Genomic DNA, 12,816 nt, shown 5'->3' with positions numbered 1-12,816 from the left:
CCACTGACATATTGTCCTCTGCCAAGGACCACCCCAATTGGAAGGGCCTTCTCCAAAGTAACATCCCCCCGACATATATTGTGAAAAGCAACATCCTAATAATCACAAGACATAAAAACTCCCTCTTATTAAAACAGAGGCAATATTCTAGATAAACCCCACCCCTTCCAGTGCTTTGGCCACTGGTCACAAAATGGAGTTCTTGTGTTCCAGAGGCAGGGCAAATCAGCTCATCAGGCAGGCTCTATGCAGCTGCTCAAACCCCAAGCAGGGAAGGGGAGTGCAGTTCCCATCAGTGTTCTTGCTCTGCAGTCCTCCAGGTCCTTGCTGCACTTCATAGTCCCTCTGACTCTTCAGGTCCAATGGCTGTTCCCCACATTGATGAGATCCCTTGTGCTCTCCCCCTTAGGCTCATGCCCCTGGCCCAAGCTGTTCTTTTGTGGAGGGACTAGAGGTACCTGCAGAGGGGCTGGAGCAGAAGGAACCACTCAGCAGTCGAGAGAGGGCTCCACTCAGCAATAGAAATAGCAGCAGCAGCAAGACAGGAAATTGTTAACTTCCCCCTCCCTTGCAGCCTGGGCCCAAGCTGTTCTTTTGTGGAGGAACTAGAGCAGGTGCATAGGAATCTGCCAGTGGTGTGGGTACAACCCGCTGGTGGCTGCCCCTAGGTGCCCTAGCCACACCCCTGCATCTGATGTCAGATGTAGAGGGCGCAGCCATATGCAGAAATGGGGTCGTGCCACCCCATTCACAAGGTGCTTCAGCTGGGTTTCCAGCCTGGCTGGGAGCAGCTTTCCCTGCCTCGAAAGACAGAGATGTGTTCCCAGCCAGGCTGGGAATCCAGTGCTGGCTGAAGCACCTTGCAAACAAGGTTGCACAGCCCCATATCCACATATAGCCATGCCCCCTGGTTTGGATGTCAGATGCAGGCGGCATGGCTAGGTTGTATGGAGCGGCTCCACAGGGAGTGGTGGCTGGGTGGCAGCTCCATCCACACAATGGTGGCTCCATCCATGGACTAGAGGTACCTGCAGAGGGAAGCACTCAGCAATAAAGGGAGTGCTCAACCCAGCAGCAGGACAGGAGGTTGCCAACTTTAGTATGGAATTTGTCAAAGGAGGTGCACACAACCCATCTAAGAGCCGGCTTCTTGATCATTCATTTTACCACCAGCAAGTACACTGCAATTACCTAGCTTGTTATTGCCATTACCAGCAAACACATTACAATCTATTTTCAAAGTTCTGCTCCCCATGGAACATGAAATTCCCCACTCGCCCACACTTAGCTGCCCTCCTACAGGCACCATATGTATGAGGGGAAAGCTACAGATTCAGAGGCCTGTTTTCACACTGCCACTACTGCCAAAAGCAGAGTAGTAGCCCACATAAAGGGCTGTTGAGACAAACCACCTTACCTTCCCTGCAAGGCAAGAGAAATGATTTCCTTCTCTCAAGAAGATAAATAATTGCAAAGCAAAAATCCCATACTGAGAGCCATGAAATGAAAAGGACGCCAGGTGGTCCTGTAATGCACTGTTGGTATGATGTGGCTCGGTCATGGACAATGAACTCTAATTAATGGGCTACCAGTGCATCACCTTAATCATTTGGATGGAACTGTTGCTGGAGGGCTTAACTGTTATCCTTGTATAGATGCTGGGACAAATAATAGGCCAGCATGGGTGAAATAGTCATGGTGTTCTGTGATGGACTGGTGCTTTCCCATTGCCCTGCTGTGTCACAGGTAAGCCATGGAAGAGTATTTCTGTTTAGTGCTAGCAGAGACAGAGTTGGGATGGTGAGAGAAATGAAGTTGTGTCAACATCTGGTATATTCTTAAAAGGTACAGAGGATCGGTTCTGTCCCTACCTGTGTTTTATTACTTACTACTTATACTAAAACGTATAGTTCTTCTGCTGACGCCAAGTTCCTTTAACCCAATACTCCAAACTAACTTTTATTATATCCATTCTGCAGCCAGGGTTGGCAGTAGATATGAGAATGAACCAGTCAGGAGTTGTAGTTAAACCAAAAATGCATAATGTTTATTTAGCAAAAGATGCCTTTTAGGTCAAAAAAACTACATTATAAACCATGTACATGTTGTATAGTAGACACTTAATTATTTTATATGCAGTGAGGTTTAGGGTTCCTTGGGATAGTGGCTCTAGACCTCGACCAAGTCACTCCCCAACTTCTAACCTTCAGCTGAATTCCCATGTACTTAAAACTCCTCCCCTAGTGAATGCTAACAGAGCAGCGGATGGATGTTCTTCTGGCTTGAGAAGCTGCTGTCAACAGTAGGCCTGACTGAACCAGAAGTCTTTTCTCTGGTTCTTTTTGATATCCATTTGTTTGTTTGTTGATCCAGGCTTATTTAGTGCAGGCTTTGCTGACTTTAAATGTTTCTGTCTTTGGCTGTATCTTCTAGAAGCAGGCTCAGCAATATGAAGTGTCTGTCTCTCCCCCTAGAAAGGCTGCCTCAGAAGACCCTCTCTTTTCCTCAGCTCCTACTTCTGCTTCTTTCTTTGTGACCCCAGCACCTTCTTCTTTTCCCTCACCTTGCCATTCAGTTGTCTTCTCCTGTCAGCTCCCAGATGCACTCCAGCTCCAATGGCCAGCTCCCACTTGCTCTTGCAGCCTTATCAGACTAGCAGTAACCTTTCCAGAGTACACATAGAGGCTCTGAACAGGATCCGTGCATAGAGCCTAACTGGGCTATGCGGGGAGAGAGGGCTTAGCCCACGGTCCCCACAGATAAGCAGGGAGCTTACCCTGGGCAGCTGGATCAGCCGCCCACATGGCCATCACGGAGCCGGTAAGGGCAGTGGGGATCGGGGGCCTCCTGGCCCCTGGAAGTCCCAGAATGCCCTGTGTGAGTGCGCAGGGAATTCTGGGGAGAACCCCGAGGCCAGGAGGCTTGTTGTCTCCTCGTGAGTTGCTGCCGCACTGTGGCAACTCTCAATTGCCAACATGGGGTTAGCGGAGTGCTCGCTCCACTAACCTAGTTTAAGGGGGGAATTAAGCGAGTTAATGCCAGGAGCCGCGCAGCTCCACGACCGCTCACTTAGCCCACTTTCGAGCGGTCATGCAAATAGCCTCCTACTGTATAGCCTACTGTAGCTGAGACCATTTTCTCCCCCTTAGCAACAAGGTCAGTTGCTACCTTCTCTCTCTTTAACAAAAGGCCTAACCTTAGTAAATAGGACATAAATAGAGTACTTCAAACATAATATCATTACACTGCTTCCGCTTGTCCCACTTTCCTGAGTGTGAGAAGTTCCAGGGGTTCACAATGTTGGGTTTTTTTTAATTATTTAGCAAAGCACCAAGCAAGCTACCACTCCAGTTACAGAGTCCAGAGTTTAGTTGTTGCAGCTATTGAAGTAACACGCAGGGAGTCTAAACTAATTGATTTACTGGTGAAGTACATTTGAGATAGGAAAGACCTACCCTATCTATCAGCTACATAATGAATAGGTAGGGAGTGATGTTTCCATCTTCTCTCTAGGAGGAAAGGAAGAGGACTGACTCACAACAGGAAGTACCTGAGGAGTCAAGGCAGGGTTCATAGAGTAGAGGCAAGCAGGGACAGGTAAGGAGACCCTCACAAGCTACCTCTGCTCCCAATGCCCCTAGTGGACATTAGGATAGTTGGTGCAAAAGGTTGAGGCTAGGGATGTGCACAAACTGGTTCGCAGGCCATTTTACGGGACTCCGAACCAGGTCGAACCCTGGCTGCCTTGAAGGTTCGACGGGGGGGTGGCTTTAAGGGTGGGGCAAGATGCACTCCCCCCCCATCGTGTTTTCCCCACCTAATGGGCAATTCCCTAAAAGCCCCATCATTGACTGGATAAAACTGGAAGTACTAGTTGCACCTGCACACATCACACCCGTGCACAGCTAGTACTTCCAGTTATATCTGGTCAATGTCAGGACAGGGTGGCAGATAGGTACGCTGCCGCCCCGACGGGCTTTAAGGAACTGCATGCCGGCAGGGGAAATGCAGCGTGGGGGGGGGAGTGCATCCTCCCCCGACCTTAAAGCCACCCCCACTCCGCCATCGAACCTGCCCCCACCGGTTCCGTACACATCCCTAGTCAATGCACTGGAACTCCATCTCCAACACACAACATGCCTTGGATTCTGGATTTCTTCAGAAGTAGATTCACCGCAGACTGCTGTCTTTGTAATATTTGCTTTATTTACAAAAAGACAGGTTTTTACATAGGCTGAGGCTTTGAGCACTGGGTGGAGGTGTAAGATAGCCACTCATTCCTAGGTGTCAGCATGCAGCAGCTTACATCAGTGAAGCCAAACCCTGCATCCTGATTCCTGGGATGCTACAGCTCTCTGACCTAGCTCCTCCATTCCAGGCTCTCTCTCAAATCCTTCATTCACTCTGCCTCAGCAGCAGCAAACCTACTCTTGCTTTACACTGATATGACACACTCACACATCTTGTAGGACAGGGGGAGAAGGGGGACAGAATGATGTCACCAAAGCCCACCTTCTCAGATGCAGTCCTGTGTGCTTTTTGCCCAACTCTGCATGGTGGTCTTATTCAGATAAGTCAGAGTCATTAGCAAACCATCTTCTGGAATACTTCACCCATCACCCAAAGATCCACTCACAAAAGTATAGCCAGTTGGCTAACTGCCCCAGACTTACAACAATTTGTTTTAAAGTTCACTCTGGAGTTCAGCATAACTGAATCTTTTCCACAGAGGATTATTTTATATAAGGGTTGATTCTTCACAATATGCAGTTGGTAAAGGCATGTCCTGCATCATGATATCATATATTTATTTTAAAATAATAATCTTAAAATGCTAATAAGAGACTGATTCTTACGCATTCATATGTTATCTAGCAGCATGGAAGACCTTCCCAGTGGTTTCTTCTTAAATGGCCTGAAAGCAAAGGATAAAGGAAGGAAACCCACAGTGTCCCAATGACATGATTCTTTCCTAAAGGAACATCATCTGGCCCACCATCATCCATGTACCAGGGGACCAGCATGGGGGAAAGCAATCGGGGAGTGACTCTCACATCATTTTAGCAATGCATGAATCATCCTATATAATAAAAGGCTAAGTGAGTGGCCGTGGCTTTGGAACGTTGGGGATCTGCGTCCCTGCCTCCCTGGGCTGTTCTGGGCCTGCGCGAAGCGCAGGCCCAGAAGAGCCCAAGGGACACAGGACCTCAGACACCAGTGTCCCACAGCCATGGGCGGCCATTGAGCCCAAGGGACACAGGACCGCAGACACCAGTGTCCCACAGCCATGGGCGGCCATTAGCCGGTGTGTGGCGGCGGGGGAAAGTGGCCGAGGAGGCGGCGGAGCCGCCGCCTCGGCCATGAGCTGCGGCACGGCGAGAGGAGGCCGAGGCAACCAGAAGCGACCGCCCTGAAAAAGGCGAGGGCAATGGCGGCGGGGGAAGACCGAGACGGGGGACAGGGAAGCTGGGCGAGGTGGCGGCAAAGCCGCCAACGAGGCCCCCGCCCGCTCACAGCCGTCACCCCCGCCTGCTCACCCGCCCGCCCGCCCAAAATGAAGCTGGGCGAGGTGGCGGCAAAGCCGCCAACGAGGCCCCCACCCGCTCACAGCCGCCGCCTGCTCACCCGCCCTCCCAGCTGCCCAAAATCACCTTCCCCGCTCCCCCCCCCAAAAAAGATTAAGGGCCAAAATGGCCCATGAGAAGGTCACCGCCCCCGCCTATCGCCCTCCCAGCTGCCGAAGACCACCTTACCCGCTCCAGCCTGAGGGAAAAGAGAGGAGCTCACGAGCAGAGCTCCTCTCTGTGCTAAGTCACTGCTCAAACTGCCGCTATGGACGCAAAGGACGCCTATTGCGTCCATTGCGACAGTATGGGCAGCAGCTTAACACAGAGAGTAGCTCTGTTCCCAAGTTCCTCTCTTCTCCTTCGGGCTGGAGCGGGTAAGGTGGGCTCCGGCAGCTGGGTGCGCGGGAGGGCGATAGGCGGGGGCGGCCACCTTCTCATGGGCCATTTTGGCCGTTATTCATCCACCCACCCCCCCAAAAAAAGTAAAAGCAAAATAAGGAAGAACAAAAACAGAGACAACAACAACAACAACAAAAAATAGAGAGGGGACAAGGGGGGAAAAAAGAGACAGAAAGAGAGATAGAGAGACAGAAAAGACGGGATAGAAAGCTAGCGCCCGTTATCATAACGGGCTTAAAAATACTAGTTACCTATAAAGCCCTTAATGGCTTGGGTCCAGGGTACTTAAGAGAGCACCTTCTTTGTCATGAACCCTGCCACCTATTCAGATCATGGTTGCTGCTAACCCATCTGGTGATAACTCGGGACAGGGCCTTCTCTGTGGCTGCCCCAGGGCTTTAGAATGCCCTGGCTTCTCCAGCTCTGATTGTTTTTTAAAATACCCTTAAGACACACCTGTTTTCTCAGGCTTTTAATTAAAATGAACTTTTAAACTGTTTTACTCCATGAAAGAGTTTAAATTGTTTTTATTCTGTTTTATTTTTATATTGTATCTTGGACTAGATAAGCCACCTAGAGGAGAGCTGGTCTTGTGGTAGCAAGCATGACTTGTCCCCTTAGCTAAGCAGAGTCCACCATGGTTGCATATGAATGGGAGACTAGAAGTATGAGCACTGTAAGATATTCCCCTCAAGGGATGGAGCCACTCTGGGAAGAGCAGAAGTTTTCAAGTTCCCTCCCTGGCTTCTCCACTGTAAGACATTTCCCCCAGGGGATGGAGCCGCTCCACTGTAAGATATTCCCCTCAGGGGATGGAGCCACTCTGGGAAGAACAGAAAGTTCCAAGTTCCCTCCCTGGCTTCTCCAAGATAGGGCTGAGAGAGATTCCTGCCTGCAGCCTTGGAGAACCCTCTGCCAGCCTGTGAAGACAATACTGAGCTAGATAGTCTAATGCTTTGACTCAGTATATGGCAGCTTCCTATGTTCCAAGAGAGAGATAGAGAGATCAGGCAGTATATAGATATGATAAATAGATAAATAGTTTGTTGGGTTTAAAATAATGGAGCACAAGGCCACTGTAAATCCATTTTACAGTGTAAATGCACTGAAAAATATTTCTTTCACAATCTTATAATACATAAGAAGCAGTAGAACACTGTTCCTAGTTTTGTTTTCCCTTCTCCTGTAATTAGATTTTACATCTTCAAATAGGTTTGATGAAAGTACCTTTAAAAACTCATTTCTAACATTTTTTCTCCAGATTGTAATTATATCATAAACATTTTGGCAGGTTTTCTTTTGGACATAAGTGAGAGTTTGCAGAGTGTTTGGTGTGTATCTCAGGGAGAAGACAGATGTACCATTTGAAGAGCTGTGATTGTGGGTTCACCTTCTGTGGTGTCAACCTGCCTCCTACTCTAGCATAGCAACTTGCACAACAAATGTACACAGCAGGAAGCCAAACACTGGATCAGCTGCGAGTCTTGCTCTTCCTCATAAGTCAGATGGACTGTCTGCCTTTTTTACTTAAAAAAAAAAAGCTAAGAAACAGCTCCAAGAACAAGAGGCTTGTGAATCCACAACTGCCAACCAATAGGTATACACCTATTTCAAGCTCCAGCACACTGAAAACCTGCAAAACTGGGGTAGTCAGTAGAGTGTTGGACTTCAGACCTGGATTTAAATCCCCATTCAATGATAAAATACTAACACTCTTGGTGATCTGCTAACCTAATCCTGTCACATAGGGCTGTTGTGATGGCAATGTATGCCACCCTTGTAAGGAGGGCATGAATGCCATCTTGAGTTTCTTAAGGAAGGGAGGAAAAGCATGTAATAAATTGTATAAAATGTGAGTCCTGGTGGGGTGGGGTGCAGGTGCGGAATACATCTTATTTACTATGCAACAAAACTGCCTCTCTCACTCCTGCAATGGTGCATTGTATGTCTCTTTAGAAAATCCAAAAGCAAAGTATTATGCTGGTTGCTAAAACAGTACAGGGAACCTGGGGATGGTGACAGCACAGGAAACCAGAAAGACTATCTACCCAACCCTTCCCAGCACAATTATTGTTTTGCATTGGTCCCAACTAAATGGAGGGATCTGAATGAATGTATGTCAGAGAAAGAACAAACATGAGAGATAATGGGTGTGTTTATATTGTACAGGTTTTAATCAATGTAATCAGCAGATGAGTGTACAGAGGCTTTTATTGGCGATTGAAGGGCTTAAATGTGAATAGCAGGCTTGTTTAGTGTTGTGGTTTATTTGTTTCTAGTCTGCTACTGTAATAGGGAATGAAAAAGAAAACTCCTCTTTTGAAAAGTCCTTCCAGGTAGGGCTGCCATATGAAAAAGAGGACCGGTCTCCTTTGCAGCTTTTCTTTCCCCTAAATAACAAGCTGTGCCTGCTGAAATCCCCTCTTCAATGCATCTCTTAAAGTTACAGGAGACCTGTTTTCTTTTCCATATGCCAACTCTATTTTCCAGCCAGCAATGCATAATATGGCCAAAGTAATAAGCCTGCACACAAGTTTCATATGCAAGTTTACTCACCCTCCACACACTCCTGCAGGCTTTCATCTTCCTTCCCAGCATGAATTCACAAAGTGTTCAGGCACTGAGCAGGGTCCTCACATGATTTTTGCAGAGCCACCTGCTGACCACCTCTTGCCTTCCAAGAAGAACCAGCTGATTGCAGCCTTGGGCAAGATCCATGGGGGGGGAGGGGGAGTGAAACAATCTCCATGTCTAAATGAATGATTGGTTTCAAATTTAATACACAGACTCCCACTATCCTGTGCTACAACTCTGCCTGGTTTCAGAGCACCATGGCCAGCTTACCTTCTCAGCTTACTAATCCTCCCCCCCTAATTTTCCATTGACTTCTATGTTAAAAACCCTGTCGTAGGCTATAGAGACATCTGGCAGCCTTTCACAAGACCCATGACATATAATGAGTCAGGCTTTTCAGGAAGGAAGAATTTTAAAAATTAAAAGAAAGAAAAAATAGAAATGAATGGACAAAAGTTGACTACAGAGCACAGGAAACAACTCTGCCCTGAGTGCTATCATGTCAACAGACACTTGGCAAAGCTGCACCTCCATCTCATCATGATCCACTTAATCTGTGGGGTGTCTCCACACATCAGAATCATACACCACAGAATGAAGGAGTATCCCAGGAAAATGTTTTCGAAAGTGCAACTATTTTTGGATGCAGATACTCTGTATTAAGCTCCATTCATAAAGATAAAACCTGAATAATACAGCTTGCTACATGAACAGTACCTTGCTGTCTCAGTACTGAATTTGGGCTAAATCCTGTTCTCAAATTTTATTTATTTATTTGATTTTTATACCACCCTTCCAAAATGGTTCAGGGCGGTTTACAATTAAAACAGAAACCGTTAAAACCAATAACAATTAAAATATAAATATAAATATAAACATCAATTAACAATTAAAAAGTCATAAAAAACAATTAAACAACCAGAACAATTTAAACCTTGAAAACCAGGTCACAATATTAAAACAATTAAAACTAATTAAAAACCCTGGAAGGCCAGGCCAAACAGATAGGTTTTAAGGGCTCTCCTGAAGGTCAACAAAGAGTTAAGATTGCGGATTTCTGCTGGGAGTGCATTCACAGCCCAGGAGCAGCTACAGAGAAGGCCCACCTCTGAGTTGCCACCAAACGAACTGGTGGTAACTGGAGACGGACCTCCTCAGATGAACTTAACGTGCAGTGGGGATCATGTAGAACAAGGCGCTCTCTAAGATAACTTGGACCCAAGCTGTTCAGGGCTTGAAAGGTTATTATTATTATTATTATTACTTGTTTACACAGTCAGACAGGTGTTATTGACTGGTTTGTTTTATCCAGACGTCGAGTCCTTCCCAAGGACCTGGGATGGCTGAATTTTAACATCAATACTGTTGGTTATTATAGATGTCATCGCAAAATATAGGCTGTTCCCAGTAAAGCTGCTTTTTGTAATTGGCTGATGGTGATTTCTGTGGCCCCTATGGTGTTGAGGTACTCTTCAAGGTCTTTTGGAACTGCACACAGGGCACCAATTACCACTGGGATTATTTTGGTCTTTTTCTGCCACAGCCTTTCAATTTCAATTTGTAGATCTTTGTATTTGGTGATTTTTTCTATTTCTTTTTCTTCTGTTCTGCTATCCCCTGGTATTGCTATGTCGATTATTTTGACTTGTTTTTCTTTCTTCTCGACTACAGTGATATCTGGTGTATTGTGTGGCAGATGTTTGTCTGTTTGTAGTCAGAAGTCCCATAATATTTTTACATCTTCATTTTCTTCAACTTTTTCAATTTTATGGTCCCACCAATTCTTGGCTACAGGTAGCTTGTATTTTTGCAGATGTTCCAGTGTATCATCCCTGCTACCTTGTCATGCCTTTGTTTGTAGTCAGTGTGTGCAATCTTTTTACAACAGCTGATTAGGTGGTCCACTGTTTCATCTGCTTCTTTACAAAGGCGGCACTTGCTGTTTGTTGTGGATTTTTCAACTTTTGCTCTTATTGCATTTGTTCTTAGTGCCTGTTCTTGCGCAGCCAGTATTAAACCCTCTGTTTCTTTCTTCAAGCAACCATTCTTAAGCCATTGCCAGGTCTTGGTGATGTCTGATTTTCCACTTATATTGTGCAAGTATTGACCATGCAGGGGCTTATTTTTCCATTTTTCTGCTCGGTTCTTGACTTGTTCTTTCTTGTAGGCCTGCTTTCTTTCATTGGTGTTGAATAGTTTTGTGTTACTGACCATTTGAAGTGCATCTTCTTCACTGTCCTTGATATATTCTTCAAGGCCTCTTTTCTCCTCTTCTACTGCTTGATGGACTAGCAGCATTCCTCTTCCACCTGAGCTGCGAGGGAGGTATAGCCTATCGACATCACTGCGGGGGTGCAGAGCATGATTGATGGTCATGATTTTCCTGGTCTTACGATCCAGCGTCTCTAGCTCTGCCTGGGTCCAGTCTATTATTCCTGCAGAGTATCTGATAACGGGTATAGCCCAGGTGTTTATGGCTTGTATGGTGTTCCCGCCATTGAGTTTGGACTTGAGGATTTTTCTAACTCTCCTGATGTATTCACTTCCAATTTTTCTTTTCACTTCAGTGTGTGCGATGTTATCAGCCTGGAGAATGCTCAAGTATTTGTAACGTTCTTTCTCTTCCAGGTTCTTGATCTTGCTTCCATTGGGCAGTTCTATTCCTTCTGTTTTTCTTATTTTCCCTCTGTTCATTATTAATTCAGCACACTTGTCTAGTCCAAACTCCATTGCTATATCGCTACTGAATATACGGACAGTGTTTAGCAGTGATTTGATTTCTGACTGGGACTTTCCATACAACTTCAGATCGTCCATGTACAGTAGATGGTTGATTTTACTGGATGTTTTAGATGTTTGGTATCCGAGGCCTGTTTTGTTTAGTATTTGTGAAAGTCGGGTCATGGTGATTACAAACAACAGAGGGGATAGTGAGTCCCCTTGGAAAATGCCTCTTCTAATGCTAACCTGTCCAAGTGTCTCACCATTGATTGCTATCTGTGTACTCCACATGCATTTCTATACCGCCCTTCCAAAAATAGCTCAGGGCAGTTTACACAGAGAAATAAATAAATAAGATTGCTCCCTGTCCCCAAAGGGCTCACATTCTAAAACGAAAAATAAGATAGACACCAGCAACAGTCACTCGAAGTACTGTGCTGGGGGTGGATAGGGCCAATTGCTCTCCCCCTGCTAAATAAAGAGAATCACCACGGTAAAAGGTGCCTCTTTGCCCAGTTAGCAGGGGTTTGTAACCAGCACTTTGTATTTTATTCGGAAACCTATTGGCAGCCAGTGTAACTGTTTCAAAACAGGAAAAACATGGTCTCTCTGGGTTGCCCCAGAGACTAATCTGACTGCTGCATTCTGAACTAACTGAAGTTTCCGGACTACGTACAAAGGCAGCCCCACGTAGAGCGCATTGCAATAATCAAGCCGGGAGGTTACCAGCTGATGCACCACTGTTCTGAGGTTATCCTCTTCAAGGAATGGGGACATCTGTCAAATTAGCCAAAGCTGATATAAAGCACTCCTGGCCATGGCTTCCACCTGAGATACTAGCATGAGGCCTGGGTCCAGGAGTACGCCCAAGCTGCACACCTGCTCCTTCTGGGGGAGTGTAACCCCCATCCAGCACAGGAAGATCTAACACACCCCTCAGATTCTGAGCCCCCACAATGAGCACCTCTGTCTTGCTTGGATTCAGCTTCAATTTGTTATCCCTCATCCAGCCCATTATGGCCTGTAGGTAGGCATTTAGAGAATGAGTACCATTTCCTGAAGATGAAAAGGATAAGTAGATTTAGGGTGCATATGAATGCACCTCAAGCCTCAGCATGCAAAATCGCTCTAAAAGTCCTGTCTGGAAAAGCTCCGGAAAACAAGTAAAGCAAAGAGTTGGTCAGCAGATGGCACTGCAAAAATTGTTCAAGGACCTTTCCTGGCACTGTAATACAGTGTGAACTCATTCTGGGAAGGAGGACAGAAGCTTGCAGGAGTGTGTGGAGGCTGGGTAAACTCACACTTGGAATTTGCATGCAACCTTCTTATGTCACACAGCTTATTGCCATCTGGAAGGACCCCCCCAAAATGGTAGCTTTTATTGACCAAATGCTACATTCTCTTACACATACTTCATGATAATCAAAAACTGAGCTTATGGTCATACTGTATGCATTTTACCAAAGGAAGAGGATGAGTAAGAATACAGATGTATATTGTTGGCAGGGCTAAGGGCAGAAGATAATGGTGTTTAAATCTCTTTGTTCTAAGGGAA

Source organism: Hemicordylus capensis, chromosome 5 (assembly GCF_027244095.1).
Source record: "Hemicordylus capensis ecotype Gifberg chromosome 5, rHemCap1.1.pri, whole genome shotgun sequence".
Classification (NCBI taxonomy): Eukaryota; Metazoa; Chordata; class Lepidosauria; order Squamata; family Cordylidae; genus Hemicordylus; species Hemicordylus capensis.
This window is presented reverse-complemented; position numbering follows the sequence as displayed.